Source organism: Arvicanthis niloticus, chromosome 6 (genome assembly GCF_011762505.2).
Source record: "Arvicanthis niloticus isolate mArvNil1 chromosome 6, mArvNil1.pat.X, whole genome shotgun sequence".
Taxonomy (NCBI): Eukaryota; Metazoa; Chordata; class Mammalia; order Rodentia; family Muridae; genus Arvicanthis; species Arvicanthis niloticus.
This window is the reverse complement of record NC_047663.1, coordinates 3,726,852-3,745,065: the sequence shown is the minus strand read 5'-3', so window position 1 is coordinate 3,745,065 and position 18,214 is coordinate 3,726,852. Positions and strand designations below refer to the sequence as shown.

The window sequence follows — 18,214 nt, the reverse complement described above, 5'->3', positions numbered from 1 at the left end:
CATAGCACATAGCACATGTGTGCAAGACACCATTACTACTGTACTACTGCCCAACCAATGTCCCTCCCCCAGCTCATAAAAGGCTGCCCCTGGGTCCCACAGCTTCCCCATGTCTGATGGCTTCACCTCAGTACCTGTCCCTACAGATGGAAGCTATTTCCTATATATTGAGCCTTCTGTCACCTGAAGCCAGGGGGATGGACATCCCATCCAGCCTAGCCCATCCCCCACCCAAGGAAGCTCCTGGACTTAAGTCCAGCCATACCTTCTTGGTGACTTGCTCCAACCCACAGAGGCAGGGAAGGATGGAAGTGTCCAGATATGTCAGTCCATACCATCTCCTGCCCCAGAGAAAGGAGGCACTTGAGAGGCCTCCCCTCCTCTCTCATGGCCATCACAAAGAACGGAGCAGCCCCGAGCCAGCATGGATGCCCAAGGCCATGGGTGTGGGAGCTGTGTGGTAGATACAGACTGGAGTCTGTTCCTTAGTTGAATGTTTCTAGAACCAATAATGCTGGTAGATGCTGTGTGGGGATGGTTGGGGTATCAGCTCGCAGGCATGAAGATTGACAAGTGTCTTGGTTAGGCTTTTACTGCTGTGAACAGACACCATGACCAAGGTAACTCTTATAAGGACAACATTTAATTGGGGCTGGTTTATAGGTTCAGAAATTCAGTCCAGTATCATCAAGGCGGTAACATGGCAGCATCCAGGCAGGCATGGTACAGGAGGAGCTGAGAGTTCTACATCTTCATATGGAGGTCTCTAAGAGAAGACTGACTTCCAGATAGCTAGAACAAGGGTCTTAAAGCCCATGCCCACAGTGACACACCTACTCCAACAAGGCCACACCTCCTAATAGTGCCACTCCTTGGCCCAAGCATATTCAAACACACTGTGAAGATGTAGTGACAGCTGGGCCAGGAGTCCCACAGGCCAGATCCATTCCCTGGTGCTAGATGACTGCAGTCAGTATTTAGGGACTAGCTTTCATCTGGGACAGGCACTGAGGTGAAACCATCAGACCTGGGGAAGCTGTGGGACCCAGGGGCATCCTTTTATGAGATAGGTGAGAGACATTGGCTAGAGGGGTGGGATAGTGGTAATAGTGCCTTGCACATGGGGAGCCCCTTAATGCCTTTCTCCTTCCAACCAAGCCGTACCTGCTACAGTTCTCCTGCTGCTCAACCGTCTCTTTGACATTGGAATCCATCAACCGATTAAGCCATTGATTAGGTCAGAGTGTTCACGATCTAATGGGCTTTGAACACACCCTGGTTGATGCACCCAGGGGTGCACTTTGACAATCTCCTGGGGAGCCCTCAGTCCTGTCAGGTTGGGAGTCAAGATGGATCACTGTGACAGGCATCTGGCTTGGATTTTGTTGCTTATTTAAAAGAGGAGTTGAGAGTCGGTCACCAGTCAGTCAGAGACAAAGCTTCCAGAGACTCCAGTCACACGGGAAAGGGATTCTCAGTTCGTTTCTGTGTAAATGCACTGGGTGTGGCACTGTAGGCCCTGAACCTCAAGGCTCCTCTCTCATCTCCACAGCCTGTGCACACTCTCACACAGTGACCCAGTCAGCATCTCCCTTAGAAGAGAGGAAGCCAACAGCCCAGCACCCCACCCAACCTACCACAGACTCCAGACTATCCATGTGAGTGGCCACCTGCCTATAACCTCAGATGAAGGCCAGGTTTGTTGGCACCATGCCTTGACTTTATCTCTCCTGATGGTTTGTTTATTCAGTGTTACCAACGGGTCAGGTCAGAGACTCCTGAGGGCCAGTGTCTGAAACTACGAAGCTCTCCCTTCACAAGGCTCCATGTGAGGCCTCTACAACCTGACCCCTGAATCTGCCTGGGTCTCTTAGGTGAGGAAGTTCCATAGGGCATGCCACCTCCTGGTCAAGATTCCCCAAGGGGAGCAGAGCCACTCCTGCCGAGCACGTCGAATGCATGTTTGGGGGGGGCACCCCCCCTACCCTCCAGGCATCTATCTCATTGCCACCTGCCACCTTCCTGGGTCTCCCTACAAATATGTGTTTTGGTTGTGGTAGAGTTGCAAGGTTTGAGTTTGGGGGTGCAGGATGCTCCATGCCCGCACCCCAGTCCTCTGGAAAGAGCCAGCTTTCCTGCAGAAGCAGGGGTTTCTAATAGCTGAGAATTAAGAAAACTCATTAAGTTAATTGCTTGCTGCTGAAGACATGGGCCAGCAAACACAACATGGTCTGAATTGGAGCAAGGAGAAGCGTGCATGCGGCTTCGCCCAGGTGCTCAAGGGAGGGCGAGGGCTCGCACAGCACGTATGTACACGGTGGCGCGCACACACGTGCAGGATTGATTGTCACTGTTGACTGTTTTAACTGTTTCAGTGCACTGCCTGGAGAAACTTCCATACACAGACAGAGGTGTTAGAGAGGTTTACACTGTGTGTAACGGCTGGGGTTCTCCACAGACTTAGTCTTCCACAGCTCACTTAAAACATGGTTTGATTTGAAGAAGCTTTGTTTACTTATGCCATCCTGAGGCTCTCCTGCCTCCTCAGCCCACTGAGCGCACCAGTCCCTTAGTGCCCCACCTTGTATGTCCCTGATCAGCTGGCTCCTTCAATCCATCCCAGCCTCAACACTTCCGCTTACATCACCCCCTCTCCTCACCAGCTCCCAATGACCCTACCCAGGGTCCCCTAGGTTCAGCACTCCATCTCTGGGTCACCAAGGAGCACTTAGAGCAAGATGTCACCCTGGATAACCGGAGTATGGTTCTCTCATTCCTAGGCATTTGGTCTTTTCCCCAGAACACTCAAGAAAGAGTGGAGGGAAGTCGTTTCCCAGACAGTCGGTCAACAAGCATCGATTAAGGATTGACCTGCTGCAGGGCATCGTGGGAGACTGAGGGGGAGGAGAGGAAGCCGATGATAGCTGATGATACCTGACTAAGACCAGCCCTGAGTTCAAGCAGAGCATGGTAACTGTGTACCCCAATAGCTGGTCCAGAGGAACTCTTATGTTGGGGCACAGAGTGCCTTTGGGGGTGTAAAGGAGGCTAACTGGGGACAATCAGAGGTCAAGACACCAGGCTGGGGGAGAGTGACAACCCCAACCCTTTCGCTGCTGTCTGCACCCAGAGTGTAACAGCAGGCTGTGGAAGCCTCCAGTGGTCACCCCAATTTGTGCAGGTAGATGTGGGGACATGGTGTCGTGGCAGAGGCTAAGGGGACTGTAAGAGACACAGAAGACTCCAAGTTGAACTTACTTCTCAGGGTACCCCTCATTAGACTGCAGGGACACCCCTCCATCCTGCCCCATGACAGCTTCCACACTGTCTGAGGTCCCTGTCCCCACCGCTGTATGATATCATGCAAGTTGTTTAACCTTTGTGAAGCCTTTCTCAGCTATGAGTCACGTGAGCTTATCTCTCAGCGTAAAGGTCTACTTACAACAAACAGACCTGGGTCCAGGCCTTGGGACCACCAGCTGACGGTGGCTGAATGAAAAGTGGCTCAGCCTCTGCTCTTTGTCCCAACACTGAGGTGCACACCTCACCTTCCTAAGCGCCTTCTCTGTCCCCTAATCCTGAAGTATTCCTCCGGGGACCAGCCCAGCCCAGCACTGTTTTGGTGGCACACGGCCAGCAGGACACCACTTTCAGTTTCTGGTGTAAGAAATAATAAAACAACAAACAAACAAACAAACAAACAAGAAAGGTCTAGTTTCAAAATGCTGTGAGCCAGCCTAGGTCTGGGTCCAGGTGAACAAAAAACACTGGACTCCTGCTGGGGTCTCCTCGCTTCCCCACCCACTTCCAAGCCGCTAGCCACCTCTACCCACACTAGAAGTTTCAAGTAGGAAATTATTAACAGCCAAGCCTGCCTGTAGATTCGACAAGGTCACGGGCCTGATAAACTCTAAGACGATGTAAAACACGGAGGTGAACCTGAGCACGGTCCTTGTTGAGACATAGACAAACAGAAGCCTCAGGAGGAAAGATAAGACCTGGATGACACGCAAGATTGAATCTCCCGATTACTCAGCCAATGGGGGCGGGGAGGGAGGAAACACATCCTGTGCTCCATTAGTGTGCCCACCATTCTGGGCTGGTGTCTGCTTTCACTACTGTGTCCCTAGTGCTTGTACTAATGAGTGGGGTCACTGTGGTCCCCATGGAGCTCAGGTAGGAAGTGAGAGAGGTTCCTGGGACCCTAGCAGCATGGAGTCTCAGAGTGGCCAGCCAGCAGACCCCAGGTAGGAAAGCATTACCATCAGACACAAGGGTGACTTGAGTGTCCCAGCAGGGCGTTAAATCAAGGGAGCTGCATCCTGGACACTGGGCTTGTACAAGTCTTGCAAGGTGGGAGAGGAACACTTGGCCTCAGCAGGAGGCTCAGATGGTGACAGAAAGCTTCTCTCCTGTCCTTCCATCATGAGACTAGCCGAGCACAGGAAAGTGAGGTAGCCACAGGCTCATTTGACATCCTGGTACCCAATGGCAGCGGGGGGGGGGTGGTCTTTCGGAGCCCCTAAATCATCTTTCCCTCAGTGCCTTCCTCTGAGCTACAGCCCAGGGTTCCTCTTCACACCATTCAGGTAGATGTGTGAGTCTCAAGCCTCTCAGCTGAGCTGCCAACTGAGGCCAGAGGCTCCCGAGGTCTGACTGTCTGAGGAGGCTGCAGGCAGAGTTCTTGACTGACTGCAAGAACTTCATCCAACATTTGCTCTTTCAGAGACTTCACTCAGGACCTAAACCCTGGCTGAGTTTATGTGCATGTGCGTCCAGGCATGTGAATATACACATGGGTGTGCATACAGATATGCCCACTTTCACGCAGACAGACATGGACATGTGCAGACACATGTATGCTGAAATAGAACACACACAGACACACATGCACACAGACCCACAAGTCCACTCCCATGCTCCCCCACGCACATATGTGCTCAGCAAACATTCTCTGCTGACATCCTCTTCGGTGCAGCGATGCCCAGGTCGCAGATGAGACCGTGACTCCCATAGGAGATGGAGCTGGGCTTTGGAAGAACACTGACTTCAGTCTCGGGTGGGTCAACTTTGCTCGTCCAATCAGGATGCTTGGATCAGGCTAAACGGCAATCACACAGAAGGGAAGGGCTGCCACTGCTTAGAGTTGGCTTGATGGAGTATGGGTGTGTGTAGTTCCTCTTGTCTCCCTTCTGCTCCCTCAAAACACCTCAGGAGAAGCAAACACTTCCTTGGGTTCACATCACATATGGATTCCACCTTCCATGCCCTCCCACAAGACGGCAGGATGTATCTCCACCAGGCCCAGGCCTATGAAAAAACTGTGTGTGGAAGGAAGTAAATGCATGTGTATGCATGTATGTATGTGTGCATGTGTGCTTGCTCGTGCATGCGCTTGTGAACGCCAGAGGGCAAAGTCTCTCTTTGAGACAAGGTCGCTTGCTGAACCTAGAGCTCACTGATTGGCTGGGCTAGCTGGCCCGGCTGGCCCGTGAGTTACAGAGATCACTGATTGGCTAGGCTGGCTGCCAGTGAGTCTCATAGCTCACTAATTGGCTGGGCTGACTGCCAGCATCTCTGGAATCTGGATCTCCCCTCTCAGCGTTGAGATTACACGCAGACGCGAAGGTTGATTTCTATGAAAGTGTTAGAGACGTGGGCCCTCAGGCTTCTGCAGTACACACTGTGTCCACAGAATCATCTCTCTAGCCCCATTAAAAAAAATGGAGACCAGAATAAGTTCATAAACTTCTAAGTGGAGGAAAAGTGTTGATATATAATATTAAATTGCTCTATACAAATGTCTGGTAACACCAAGGTGTCAAAAATGACCCCGATTCACAGGTCTACACTCCCAGCCTCCATGAACACAAGAACTTTGAAAGTATCTCTTCCTCAGAAAGCGAGCGTCCCCCTATAGGACTGCAGATCCAGTTCACAGGTCTAAGTGGTTGGGAAGGCAGTGGTGGGGGGGGGGGTCACCCCTTGTGAGTGCTCCAGGAAGAGGGAAGCCCTAAGGGATCCCTCAATGGGGGGGGTCATTGTTAAGTCAGGGGGTCTCCAGGACTGCCCATGCCTATAACCTCTCTCCTCAGAACAAGCAGGTGGAGAGCGTCCTGGCACGGAGCATTAGGAATCTGGTGGTGGCTAGCGGGAGTTCTCAGGGGACTGTGCCTACTCCTTTCGGGGCAGGCAGCGTGGGGCTGGGGGTCCACCAGAAGCTATGTGGGGCCTGGGAGGCTGCTCCTCCTCCGAACCCTCTGTCTTCAGGCCCTTCCGGTCCAGGCTGGGTTGTGGAGCTAGTGTAGCTGTTTGCACAATGACCCCGACTTCTAGGTTGGGTCTAGAAAACATTTACTAATTACTAATTACAGAACATCGATCTCTGCCTTGCCGGGCATAACCCTTGCCCTGCTGGAGCACTGGCAGTAATCTGGAACCTTCCTTGCCATAGCACAGCCTAGGAGGAAAGTGTGAAGGGGTTGAAAAGCGTGTGATGGGGCTCAGGGGGCTTTGTCCAGGCTGCCTGCGCCTCAGAAGGAGCCCTGAAGTCCATGGGGAAGGGGGTGAAGGCTGAGTTGGAGGTGGGGTGGGGGTGGAGGTGAGGGCTGGGGTGGGGGTGGGGCTTGGGATGGGGGCAGGGTGAGGGCTGGGGTGGGGCTTGGGATAGGGACAGGGGTGGGGGCTATGGGGTGGGGGCTATGGGGTGGGGGTTATTTTTAACCTGAGGGAAGCGTTTCAAGGTAACCGATGTCCCCTCTCCGTCTACTTTAGACTGCCACCGTCTCTAGCACAGAATGGCCCTGCCTACTTCCTGGAGCTGTGTCTCTTCCGCCCCTCTGCCATGCAGCTCACTTGCAAAGGTTTTCTGTGGCCTATCTATCTGCACTCCTGTCCCAGTGGTCAACAGTTCTATAGCCTTTCTACTTATCCCCATTCTCATCAGGCTAGCCTCAGGCCAGCAACCTGCCACTCTGCCCTCAGCCCTTCAGGTTTAGCCCCCACAATGTGACCTGGTTCCATGTTCCCAGAAAGCCACCCCATGTCACAAAACCAGATGCCCCCAGATTTAACCTCTTGGAGTCTTTAAGGCCACAGGAATCTGTATCCTTCCAGATTCTTGAAGTGACTTCCCTCTTCTTGGAAAGCCTCTCTGGCCTGCATCTCCCCTGGCAGTCAGCTTCTGTATTCAAATCCTGTCAGTTTGAGGCTCTCTGCTCTCTCACTCTCTCTTACAACCTGTGATAACCCCTTCCTCGGCCATGCCCTGACCTCATTTGTCATAATTTCCATTGATTCTCCAATCCGCACACCTCTCCCCTTCTCAGCCCCACCCCCACCCGACAGTTCCGAACACCGCACCCCGCCCCAGGCTGCCAAGCCCTTCCCCAGCACGAGGGGCAGATCTTATAACAGAAGGGTTTAATTGCATGTCAAAATTAAATCTCTTTTGATGAAGAACAATTCAACTACGGCTCTGCCTAATCAAATTAACAAAGTCTTTTTTGATTTTCAATTATCTTCTTCATAGGAACACTTTATCCGAGGCTCCTGCGATGGCGCCCGACAGGCCACGCATTCTCAATGAGAGTTTCCTCCGGATGCTCTGGACAGGGCTCAATTGGGCTGCTCTCGACCGGCCGGAGGTCTGCACAGAGCCTAGGCCTCCCCAAACTGGAAATGTTAGGGCTCTGAGGAGGGGTGGCTGATGGGGGTAGTAGATTTATCAATGGGAACTTAGAGAGAACCCAGTTGAGACCTGCGGAGCCCCACCACGGCTTTCAACAGGACCAATATCTCCAGCTCTGTCCACGTGCCAGGTACCTGCCTCCCACCCCTGCCACGTTTTAACACCCTTACTGAACATCTGTCTTTCACATCAGCCGCTTAGGCTTCTGACTATGACTATCAACGGGAGTCTCTGCCTTGAGACCAGCAATATCCAACCAGAGCATCATGCAAGACACACATACAATCTGCATTTCCAGAAGCCACATGGAAAGGAAAAAAGGAGCCCTGGCATATGACTGTGAGATCAGCACTCAGGAAGCTGAGACTGGGAGACTGAGAGTTCAAGGTTGGCGTGAGACCCTCCCCAAAATAAAACAAAACAAGACAAAACCAAACAAACACAACTAGTTCAAAACAACTCAACGGTCAGTAAGGGCACTGTGGCTCATCTCAGCGGAGTCTGGGGAAGCAGTGTGCATTTCCTGTGCACAGCCCACTTACTGTAAGGGAGTCTCAGTACCTGTGGGGCTGGTGGCTGCCATTGTGAGGGGACAGGCTAGTGTGTGCTGGAGGTTCAGAGGGGACGGTGTCCGGCTTCCAGTCCCTTCAGCTGTCACAGGCTTGGGGTGCTTGTGACCTGGGTAAACAGGAGGCATTATGTGGATGTGGTCCAACCCGGAAACGGACGCCAGGAGCAGGTGTGGAAGATGGGACCAGGACTAGAGCTGCTCTTCTTTCCTGGCTTCTAACCTCTTAGGTCTTCTGGCAATCAGAAGTCTCTCCCAGGTAGGTCTCGCTCACTTCCTGTCCAGATTTCTCCGGATTTTACTTCTCCCTTCTGAGACTCCAAGGATCCCTTGCCTCTTCTTTTTTCTTCTCTTTCTTTTTGCAGAGCTGAGGGTTGAACCCAGGACACTAGGCATGCTGGGAAAGCACCCCACCTCTGAGCTTTACCTCCTCCCCAGGTTAGCAGGTCATCGTTCCTCTATGTGTCCTGTTTGGACTTTGTCAGTTTGTAAGGCTGTGGCATGGCCAGCAACGCATGCTCCCAAAGAGACCCAGCAAGATCCCAGAAGGGTTCCAGTCACACACAATAGGGATCAACAAAACCAGAGACCTACCTGAGTTTTTAAATATAGATCACTGGATCATCTGGCCACACCTGGCCACATCTGGCTGCACAGACATGGTTCTTTTGAGGCTGTGTGCTATATGCTACCACGAGTGGGTGCAAATGCTGAACAGCAGGCCCACAGTTACCCACTGTAGATAGAAACAGTCACCTAGGTGATAGGCTTTCTCTTGGATCCTGGGAACAGACACCAAGAAAACTCGGCCTTCTGTGTGTATTAGATGTTGTTCTATTGCTGTGACAAAACACCACGACCAAGGACACGTATAAAAGAATGCTTATTTGGGCCTACCATTTCACAGGGTTAAAATTCATGACAGCAAAGCCAAGGCCTGGATGGCAGCAGGAACAGCCAGCCTCAGCGGAAGGCAGAGAGCATGCTGGGAATGATGTGAGTTTTTTGACACCTCGAACGAAGCCCCGACCCAGTGACACACCCAGGGCCACACCTCCTAACCCTTCCCAAACAGTTCCACCAACTGGAGATCGACTATTCAAACATGATTCTCTGGAGGCCGTTATCGTTCACACTCACACACTGTGTCTTGCTGATGTCACCAAGAAATATGACACTGCAAAAAGAGTTGGTCTCTCCCAAGAACACACACAGGTCGGCTGGCACATGTATCTTTCACTACCCTGCTTCCTGGATCCCTCCTTCCTGGGAGCCTGGGCTAGGCCAGCGTGAGCAGAGGCTTCTGTTATGCCACCTTCACACCTGCTGACCTTGGCACGGCACGTGCAAACTCCTGTCAGAAGCCTTGTCCTGGTGGTCTCTGGCAACACCCATTGTATCCGAGTCTTCCCCAGACTACAGGAACCCCCATGTTGCTGGGACACTCCCCTGTAAGCACTGAGTTGGGAGTATTAGAAGCCCAGGGGCAAGTCTTCAGCAGGGGGCTAAGTGTGACTGATCCGAGTGTTTGGAGAAGCCATGTTGGTAGAGACGCTTTACCATCAGGGCTGTGGTGCACATTTCTCTGAGTAACTCAATTACTTTTCATGTGCACACAGGGTTGCACTCTGTGTGGGCTCCATGTCTTGGTCCTCAGCAGATCCCAGGCTACCCTGTCTGCTTACTGTCTGCCATGGAGCAGATGTGTCTTACAGTGGTGGCCCTGGGTCATGGAGTCCCTGACCGTCCATTTCCTTTCCCACCCATCTTCTCGCCAAAGCCCTGGTTGCCCAATTGAGAGAGAGCTGTTGCCTAAGGCAGTCACCTCAAAGGAAGGTGTAGAGACACCATTCCCTGCCCCCTCAGCCACCGCCACAGTGCCAGGTGAAAGGAGCCCTTGGCATACACACTGTTTGATCAAAGGTTGAGGCAGGTTACCAAATCTCGGGTTTTCTTAACCAAGAATTAATTGCTGTTGGTTAAATTTCATTGGTGAGAGGGGTCAGCAGGTAAAGGCTCTGTCACCAAGCCTAACGACCTACGTTTGAGCCTCAAAGCCCACATGGAGGAAGAAGAGAGCTGTCCCCTGACTTCCTACCACAGGTGTGCTCCAGCATGTGCACCCATCAATGGGACACAGTTGCCTGGGGCACCCCTTTCCAGGTGGCTAGCTCCTTCCCAGTCCTGAAAGGTGTTTCTTGGGGTGGGGGAGGGCTAGCATAGCAGCCCAGAGTTTATGGGGGCTTTTTGCACACATCCAGCAAGAAAACACAACCTGTGGTTAGAACATCTGCTTGAAGGTCAGCAAAAGTGAAGATCGGTCACCCAGGGGTGCTGCAGACCCAGGGACTCCGCCCCTCCCTAATCTCCATCCTCAAGGGACACTCAGGTTGCTCTGGGCCTCGCCCTGAGTCCCAGCAGACAGAGACTGGCTTATGAGTCAACTGTGGATGCTGGCCTCCTTGCCTCCTGTTCAGAGGTGTGACATCCTTCTTGTGTGGAGAGTTGGGGGGAATGAGGAGGTCACACAAGGAAGGTGGGGTGAACACCTCCTGTCCAGCAGCTTGGATGACCCCTCTCTATACCCAGAGCAGGACACAGGGATTAAAGTGAGCCTGCTCAGAGTCACACTGAACTCCCATGGCAAAGCAGGGCTTGTCAAGTTCTCCATAGCAACAAGGACAGGCCACCTTGAGAGCAGCTCTTGGGGGGGGGTGTGGTCAAGTCCTGATGGTCCAGGGAGAGGAAGCATTACTTGCAGGGACAATGGGGAGCAGAGAGAGTCTTTGAGCCTCAGGAAATTTTTGCTTGGACTCCAGGTAGGGGGAGAAATGAAAGAGGAGCTCCCAGGGGGTGGCTTTAGCAGGACTGGCTGTGGGTCTGTGGATGGGGGGCATCCACTCACGGGCCATGCAGACACACCCAGCTCTAAGCAGGCTTCTCTGCTTGAAGCGGTGTGGTCCACCTGCCAGGAGTGTTTGTAGCTCCAAAGAGTGTTCATAGAGGAATACCACATAGAGTGCCAGCAGCTGAGACTGTGTGACTCCAAGGTTTGTGTCTGCCCTCAGCTTCACTCCCTCTGTGGAATCTGAAGTCTGGTTTCTGAGCTTGTACAAAAGAATGGAAGGGCAGGGACTCTGCACACTTCCTCCTCAGGCTCACCCTGGGCCTGCCAGTCCCAGGACCAAAAGGACAGCAGCTGGTCAGGCAGGGGACTGGGCCCAGGATGGCTGCAGCCGCACATTCTACACTCTGCTGGCTGCACTGTCAACCACAACCACTAACAGCACGTGGTAGCTTCAAATACTGAGTGTCAGGGTGTCACTTTTCTCTTCTCACCGAGGATGGTGGCAGACGGCCATTCTGGACACATTTTGAGACAGAATAGGAGCTGGCTATGCCCAGTAGCTCCTCAGCTACATCACCAGCATCTCAAGGGAACAAAGCAAGGCCATAGCATGTTCCAGAAACCTATAGCTGATTCACCTTCCCTGGCCCGGAAGCTTTGTACTGGATGAATGCCTTCAGGCCCTTGAATACTCCCCAAGGGCCAGGGATGCCTGCTACACTGGTGCCTGTGCTTCAGACATTAGTTGCTTGCCCCAAATGGAAAAACACGTGGGTAGGTAATGAGACAGGGCTGAGCCTGAGAGCGGAGCTACCCTGAGCCCCGATGGCAGGGGTGGGGGTGGGATTAAGGCCAGTGCCAGGTACAGTGGGCCATACCACAGCATGCAGAAATAATGAAGCGTACAAAGCCCGTGCCAAGTTCTGTATCTACAACCAGCCCCTCAGCAGCTGGGAATGACATGTAAGGTCATTGCAGGAAGAAAGAGAGGGGCTCAAGACACCTGGAAGTAAAGGAAGGATGTCAACAAAACCTCACAGAGACTGCGACCTTGTCCAGTCAGGGCAGGTAGGGCCGTGGTGAACAGGCCTGCTAGCCGTGACACCCGTCTGGAACACAGGTGAGCCACACCATGTCCCTCATCGTGCTGAGTCGTCCCCAGGGAGCTCTCTGCTTATTCCCCCAGGTACACTTTATCATTCCTTGTCACTGACAAAACCCAAAGCGATTCACCTGGCCAGCAGCCAGAGAGAGGCTGAGCTGGGGTCCACACAAGGATCTGTACAAAGTCAGAGCCTGCGATGTTCCCTTGATGAGTGGCAGCCGCCATACCTGGGAGTTGGTGGAGAGAGGACCTGGGGTGTGTCTTCCTCACAAGATCCCTAGAGAGGAGCCCCTCCCCTTCTCCAGGGTCCATCCTCAGTCTGTACCTATCCTGAGGCTTCACTGCTTGCTGCTGCTCTGGGTCCAGCCCTTCCCCCTGACCCAGAACCCCATTTCTCTCCTTAAAAGATGGCCGAGTTCTCTCTACCAATCCTGGCAGGTGAGAGCGCTGCGTTCATCAGCGACATGGCAGAAGCCCACGCTTGACTGTCATCTGCTTGGAAAGAAAGGACATTAGAGCCAGAAGGTGGGCAGGGAGAAGGGAGGGTGGGTGGAAGGGTGGGCAGGCAGGTGGAGGGATGGCTTGGCAGAAGAGAGGGTAGAAGAGAATCCTGATTCTCAAGATTCTTTTTATTATTTTTTGAACTTTCTCTCTCCCCATTCTCAGGCTGAGACCTCTAGTCATTGGGCCACTTCAGTAATAAACTCTGTCCCCATATAAGTTGACACAGTCCACAAAAGTGTCCTGTGTGAACTGTCAGTACTCTCAGCCAGGAACCCACAGGCATAAGTCAGAACACAAGGCAGCAAGCACAATCCAGACACACCGTTAGAACCCCGGAACGCCACCCTGCTCTCCACCAACCACAAGCTTGCCCATACCCTCTGTGCCTCCGACTCAGCTGCAGGGTCACAGCATGACTTCAGGGTCTGGGTGGCAAAGCCAAGGCCTAGAGGGGACGGGCATCTGGGTCCAGTTAGATACAAGTGAGGGGTCGCCAGCCTTCTCATCTGTGGCTGGCATAGCTACCTTTATGCTATGCACTCAGTCAGGTACTGGCCAAGGGTGCCCAGACACTTGAGGGGTAACAGCAGCCACTTGTTAACTTTTACTCCACTGACACACATGCATGCATGTGTATGTGTGTGTGGCTCTATGTGTTTGCAAATATGCACTGTGCCACAAGTCTATGCGTGTATAGTGTGTGTTCATAGGCATGTATATGCATCCCACATGTGTATTGCTATACAGTGTATACACACACATGTGCACCATATGGACAGCTGTGCAGCGTGTGTATTTTGTTCACATACTTTCCTCCATATCGGTGTTCTATGCAATTATGTACACATATGTGTGTGTATACGCCACGTTGTACGTTAAGTGCAGTGTGCATACACACGTACATACATATTCAATGTGCTCTATGCAGTGTGTGTGCACATGTATGCGTATAGACTCAATGTGTGTGTTCTATACAGTAAGCACATATTTGTGTACGTTCTGTACAAGTGTGTGCATACAATACACTGTGTGGTAAGTACGTATACATACTCTTACACACACTGCATACATGACACAATGTGAGCGCAGACATTCATGCATACATACATGTTTGTAAGTGTGTGTGCTTGTGTGTATGTGTTAGTAGGCATCCTGACCACACAGGCTTCTCAGACCCAAGGCTCTCATATAGGTGACAACCAGGGCCTCTGCCATCAGCCGGGCTTAGAATGTCATACTGAGTTCTGACAGGATCCCTCCAGAATCTCCAAAGCATTCAGGTGCAGCCATGGCCAAGTCAGGTTCAAGGTATCAGAGAGTTTCCTAGGTACCTCTTTGGGGATCAGATGGCTCCTAGCTCAGGTGGTAATGCCTCACGCCACAGTGAACCAGTTTCAGCTAGATCCAGCTCTGCCTGTAATCCTTCCTTAGCCACCAAAGCAGAGCACTTTTTAAAAGAGATTTATTTCAGACATTCTTCCCTTCAGACCTGCAGGAATTATGCTGACTGTAAGTACCCTGCCCCTGCTGGCCCGGCAGGTAGGTGAATGCACTCATTCTTGCCTGCAGCTCTGCTGCCCCAGCATGGCCACATGAGGACTGGGATGGCCAGTGTCCTCAGACAAGCCTCATGGCAAATACACAGTGGTAGGTGACCAGCAGCCCCCTCTGGATGGCATCTCCTGCCAGGCGCGCTGCAGCTGCCAGAGCCTCTGCCCAAGCATAGCCTCCAGTGGTCCCCGAACCCTGTTCATAATTTCTCTTCCCACTTATCTGACAGCTGCTGTCACCTGACCTACCTTAATCTCCTTCCAGGCCTCAGGGAGAGCCTTCTCCTGGCTCTTCCCAGCAGCCAGACCCTTTAATCCTTTTAGTTGTGAACCTGTTTGCCTCGCTTCTTGAATTTCAAAGAAGGCCCTGGCCTGGAGTGTGTTGTCCATCTGTGTCTGTACATGGCCCCGTGTCCACACAGACCTGAGGAGACATGGCACCCAGTATCCCCGGCCACCTCTCAAGTAGGCTGGCGTGAAGTTCTGGCAAGGGTTTGCAACCTTGCAAACAGGATGCTTCCCTGGACAGTAAGTGATTTCGCTCCAGTCTGAGAGCCACCATGAGCCTCTCACACGTCCAGTTAGCCTAACTTCCTGCTCCGAGGACGTGTCACCCTGAGGGAGAGACCAGTCTGCCCTTCATTTTGTTCTCAGAGCTGATCCTTGCCTCCTGCTGCCACTGTTTCTACAGCAGCTGGCCCCCCGCCAGCTGACATCCCAATTCCTTCTTGCCTTCTTGAGGTACACAGAACTGGGTTCCTGACCAAGCCTCAGGCTGGTGTTGGGAGAAGAGAGAGGAAGGATTGGGCTCCATGAGCAGAATAATATCCACCCAGAGTGAGGTCAAGAAAGATGCGACAGAGCCAGGGCCACCACCCACGTGGTTGTCACCTGCACTTAGGGCTCCCTGTGCCCTGTCAGCCACATTCCAACTGCCCCTCAGCCCCATGTCTCTCTCAGCTCTTCAACATTGGTTTCACCAGCCACCAGCTGCCTCCTCCAACTCAGGGACCTGCCTCTGGATTCAACTCAAGAACGACACAGGTATCAGCTCACCTAATCTAGAAGTTACCCAGACCCTCACTTTGCATGGAGATCAAAAGACTTCTGCTCGAAATGGAGATGGGCCATGGCTCCAGCCCCTGCTGCTGCTGACCTTTGGGGAAAGAACCAGTCAACCACACAGACAGACGGACAGACAGACAAACAGACACAAGTGGCTGAGAGTGGGTGTGAGAGTCTCTGAAGAGTGTCTGGCTCTCTCCCCTCCTTCCTGTTCCTCCCAGGCAGTGTTAACAACACCACGAGCCTCCGCTCCCCTGACATCCCTCAGCCCCTAGGAAGAACAATGTGAATAAATGTTTTGCAAGAAAATGGAAGAATTGAAATTGGAGATATGGTGGTTTGGGGACCCCAGAGATAAGAAGCCCACACTCACCTACACCAAGCCTGGATTTGTTTCTAATACAGCCCCCGCCCCCTCGGTCCTGTAGGCCCTGCGGTCCCCATTTCGAACTTGAGGTTTCATTGTCGGCTGTGTGTAGATTTTGATCTCCAGCCTATGGCACTGGGTGGGGGTGGGGGGACTCTACACCCTGGGAATCGGCGGATACACACAGCAGCGGATGCGCTCATTAGAGCGTTTAAGAGAGGCCCTGTTAATAAGCATGTCATCGCTCCCTGCTTGCTTCTGAGGGCTCCATCCCAAGGGAGTTGTTGAGACATCCAAGCCACTGGCCTCGGTCCCAGGGTGTCAATCTCGCTGGTATATGTGGTTCACATTTCTGTGGTAGACAGTTTTAGGCTTGGGACCAGGCTTGGGAGCTTCTCGCCTGCATTGCACTCGCTGGTTGGCTCAAGGGTGGGATAGAGCAGCTTCAAAGGAGAGAGAGCAGTGGGGCAGGAGGCCAGCTTTGATCCCGAAGGGCTGAGAACTCATTTCTCTGCGTTACCAGGACACAGCCACATGTAGCCCAGGGGAAAGTGGTTGGTGGTCATTAACGCCTGTGGTAGGGGGAGCTGGTGGCGGCAGGGTGGGATCAGTGAGGGGAGACGTTCATCCAGAGAGTGGCGTGGCCCGTGGACTTCAGGGTTCTATGCCCAGCGGCCTCATCAGTAACATATCCCTCAATCCCTCAGCCTTGGGCTGGTCTCCATTCTGGTAAACTACAGCATTGCATGAGTGATTTTTTAAAGTTCAATTAAAAATAATTTATTATTATTATTTTTTGAGACAGGATCTTACTATGTAGCTTTGTCCCAGAACTCACTTTGTAGCCCAGGTTGACCCCAGACTCAGAGATCTGTTTGTGTCTACCTCCTGAGTGGTAGAATTATAAAGATGTTTGTCTCCACACCAGGCTGCAGGTGGGATTCTTCAAACATCCTTGCCTGGGTTTGTGTGGTCGGGTGGTCTTCCTGTTGTTACTTTCATTGGTCTGTCCTCTCAGCCCCACCTTCCTCCATGCTGGAGGTAGGGACCTACAGAGGCTCTGCAGGGCGCACTTCTCACTCAGCCCACTAGGGGGCAATACTTCCATCATTGCCCTCTTTAACTTGCAAGGGCTAGCTTGGGGTGCACCCAGGCGGTGGGGAGCTACAGGGTGTGTGTGTGTGTGTGTGTGTGTGTGGTGTTAAGAACCCCTTTCCGGGGTTCTCACAGGGAGGCATCTTCCAACTCAGATGCCAGGGTGAGACACCCCTTTTCGAGCATGGAGAGGCATTTTCAGACCTCAGAGTCTCCAGCTAATTCCACTACCTGCTCCCCCTCCCCCTCCTGCTCCGGGTAGGCTCTTCCATGTCCCTTTGGTGATCAGTGGGGTTGTGTGGCCTGTGACTCTTCCACCAGTTTCCACCTTCGTCTCTCAGACTGACTCTGGTTGGTTTCCTGGGACATCAATCTTCAAATCTCCAGCCTCAGTCTTTTACACTGCCTCCAGCCTGACATTCACATTCCCCAGCAAAGCCACTGGGTGGCGCCACAGCGTCCTCCTCTCATTCCCTTACCTCCCGACCCTGAGTAACAAGCTGCCTGGAAGAAATGCCAGAGGGGAAGAACGGAAGCAATTTAGACTTAGCACACCTGGAGTAGGGCTCCAGCTCCTGTGACTGAGGAAACCCTGGAGGTGATTTAACTTCCTCGGGTCTAGTTTCCTCTTATTAATTATGGTGTCACACGTAGACCCCTTGTATCATGTTAAGCTTCAAGTTGATAACCAGACTGCCAAAAAGATAGCCATGCATGGTGCTGCTTTTAATCTGATTCTAATTGACCACACAGTGTGGGCTGACATAGACAGACATGAGTCTATACACATGCCAGTATACCATGCTTAGACACCAGACCCCACGTGACAATCATTATGCAAGTATTTGAGGTGTCACACCGTGCTGTGCATCTCAGATTTCGTGATCTCCAACAGGAACCTGGCCTGACCAGCTAGCTCTAGGCCTTGGATTCCTGAATCAATCGCAGCGCGTTTGCAGCAGTTTGTAGAGGATGACTGCTGCCCCCTGGTGGAAGAACGTTTGCATAGCAGTGCTCCCATCAAGATTGCTGAGGCGCCGGCTTCCCGCTTACTGCCTCTGATTTTCACCTCAGTCCACAGCAGCAGTTGCTGTGCGTTGTGGCAACCCTTGTCAGGACAGGACGGGAATTTGGCCGAGATAAATGGGACGTGAAAACTCCTAGCCTGTCATTTCTCCCAGCCCTGTTAAGAGCAGCTGTCAGCCAGTCAGTGCCCAGTGGGTAGTGGTAGCCGAAGCTTGGCTCAGCAGCTGAAGAAGTTGCAATTCCCACTCTGCACCTTGGTCTTGATCCTGGGCGCGGCATTTAACCCTCAGATCAAATCAAGGCTGCGACCGCTTTTGAAGCAACCGCTGTTCATATTCTTAGCTGAGCCCAGGACCACACTGCTTGAGGGTACCTGGACCCATGAACCAGCTGGTG

At 52.5% G+C, this 18,214-nt stretch overlaps 1 protein-coding gene and 2 long non-coding RNA genes across 6 annotated transcripts in view; 1 reads left to right on the top strand and 2 right to left on the bottom strand.

The window, feature by feature from the left end:
- Rbfox3 (RNA binding fox-1 homolog 3) overlaps positions 1-18,214 on the bottom strand; it is a 427,841-nt gene that overhangs the window by 233,872 nt on the left and 175,755 nt on the right. The window lies entirely within an intron of this gene.
- On the top strand, positions 636-15,631 carry LOC143442590 (uncharacterized). Its single transcript, XR_013110864.1, has 8 exons — positions 636-6,584; positions 6,775-6,863; positions 7,532-8,517; positions 8,624-8,696; positions 9,166-9,254; positions 12,085-12,226; positions 12,619-12,736; positions 14,203-15,631. It is a non-coding gene; the product is annotated as an uncharacterized LOC143442590 (long non-coding RNA).
- LOC143442591 (uncharacterized) lies at positions 7,408-8,635 on the bottom strand. The gene is made up of 2 exons (XR_013110865.1): positions 8,482-8,635; positions 7,408-8,368 (listed from the first exon to the last, which is right to left on the bottom strand). It is a non-coding gene; the product is annotated as an uncharacterized LOC143442591 (long non-coding RNA).